The following is a 2,634-nucleotide window of genomic DNA, read 5'->3' on the forward strand; positions in this document are numbered from 1 at the left end:
ACTGTGTGATAAATGTCTCAATAAACCAACACATATAATAATAACCCTCTTTCAATCAAATCGAAAACACAAGACACTAGACAGTAGATTCCAACTTTAACGATGTGTTAAACTGATGGTCAAGCTGTCAATCAGTGATCAGGCTGACACACTGGATGTTGTCCGCCACCGTGTGGCTCTTGTGCGCCAGTATTTCCCCCATTTAACCACTAGGGGGAGCAATCGTCATGTTTACTACTACTCATGAAAACAGAGAAAAACATCATTCTACAAGGTAGGTTGTAGTTTTATGCAACATTCATACTCTGGTCACACATTTTGCTCTCTATGATTGCACAGCAATGACTTTGTTTCCATGATCACATGTGAATCATTCATAGCAGGCCTAATCACGGTTCTTTTAGGCAAACATCAAGCAGATAAGATTCATAGCTGGCGACATTACCACATCACCATCTATTAGAGACATTCTAATTCACATAAATATCATCATTATGTTGTGTTAATTGACACAACAATATTTGCATGCTAGCATTCTTCACACAGACTCCATGTGGTGTGACAACCCTCATTATGTTCTATAGAGGAAGTGCAGCAGCCTATCCTGTTGTATTGTTTAAGAGAGCTATATGTTTCCTCATGTTGTCTGGTAAAAAAAAAATGCTTCCTCTGCCATCAGACAAGACACTCGCTCACCTCCGAGTGGAAGGCCCACATGCAAGCCCCCTGAGCCAGATAAAGAGTTTTTAAGTGAGACAGTGAATCACCATGCAGCTGATCTGTATCTGACGCTGGCCCTTTGTCAGAGGGTAAAGAAAAAAAACTTGCTCTTCAAAGATAAGTGGAGTATAACAATGAAAAAAAGGAAGATAGGTAAATGGTAGAAAATCTGAGGAGCGTTGGTATCTTCTCCAATGGACCTTTAAAACAAGAAGAACTTTTAAGTCCATGCCGAGCAGCGCAGGCATGCAAAGCTCTACAGACTGGGCTTAAACCTCCAGCTTCTCCACATAAAGGAAAAGAGAAAGGAACCTTTGCATATACATGGGGACAGTTCAGTGGAACAAGTTAGACCGGCAAATTAAAGTCATTTCCAGAACGGACTCTTTCAAAAAGAGAATCAAGGACTGGTTACTGGAGAGGGCAGCAGAACAGAACAAGGGGTCATTTACTGGTTTCATTTTCATTTACCTAAGAAAAATGGTTTTATGTTGTGTCATTAATGATCACACACTCTGTTAGTGTTTTGTTTTCTCCTGATGTTACATTTCAGGAGTCAGGCAATTTGGATACAATTGAAAAAAATCAAATCAAATCAAACTCCTTTCTTAGACTGATAAGGCATTCACTTTTTTTTGTCTGTGTGAGCTTTTGACTCTCGGCTTAAGAACATTTTGAAGCAGCTAAGTTGAATAGATCTAAAAGACCAAGGCAGTGAACGTGACAGGATAACCTAACAGGGAAAACTACTCTAATGTGATTCATTATAACACAGAAAGGATCTAGAATAAAAAACATTCATGGGGAAAGTTCTGATTGCTGTGAAAGTGCAGGAGAGGTCTGTCTGAATGTGGAAGTTAAACCTCAGTGGTCAGGGCAGATGAAGCATTTTTCTCTTGGAGTCATGTTTCTGGGTAAAGACAAAGAGTAGAGAGAACAAAAAGATACCATTGTGAACTCTTTGTTTCCCTCCCACTAACTAAAAAAAATGCATTTTAGCAATATCTAGTCTACATATCTAAGTGATCTTCAAATGAGTCATACCATTTATCTACTGCAAGTATCTATCAAGTATAAACTATCTACCGCGCTGAGCCTCTAAGAATAGATCTTAAATGAAAATGCAGTTCAGTGTTCTCTGCAGGCTTGCTCTGTTTAGGCAGATTTGCTCCACTGATAAGTGATAACACTTCCTATGTTCATCAAGAGAATACTAAGAAAATATAACTGTAAATATAATGTTAGCAATGCATTTTATAAACACTTAAACATCCCAATGTTAAAGCAACACATATCACCCAGATCCTTGTCAACAGAAAAATAAGTAAGTAAATGCTAAAAAAATTAAAATAAAAAGTTTAAAGAAAAACTGTCATAGAAAATGCTTTAATGTGGCTTATATCCAAATGTAGTTTATATTTGAGGGACAAAAACAATACCTTGACATAGCAAGTGCCAGGACTACTTTCAATATATTGTATTTAAGATGCTTAACCTGCAGGATTGTTCTCTGATCTTGGGTGTGTTTGCATTAAATGGTGTCAGACCCCACTGGAATGCAGTGGTAGAGGAAGTAATACATATCAGTACTTAAGTAAAATAAAAATAACCAGAGACACATTTACTTTAGTAAAGTTAAAGTACCACAATGGCAACCCTACGTAAGTAAAAGTAAAAAGCACCTGCTTTTAAATGTAGTTAAGTATTAATAGAAAAATACTTACATAACAATTTATTCTCTTAATATAGAATTTTTTTTTTTGATTCTAATAATTACAACAACAAAATTATGTAATTGTGCTTGTCATCTGTAGTTTACATAGCAAAACAAACAAAGAAGAATGGTTAAACATTTTTATAAAGATCTAATTAACTGTTTTTAACCCATATGTTGTGGTTTGGGGTTTTTGTTTG

Source organism: Etheostoma cragini, chromosome 3, assembly GCF_013103735.1.
Source record: "Etheostoma cragini isolate CJK2018 chromosome 3, CSU_Ecrag_1.0, whole genome shotgun sequence".
NCBI classification, from domain to species: Eukaryota; Metazoa; Chordata; class Actinopteri; order Perciformes; family Percidae; genus Etheostoma; species Etheostoma cragini.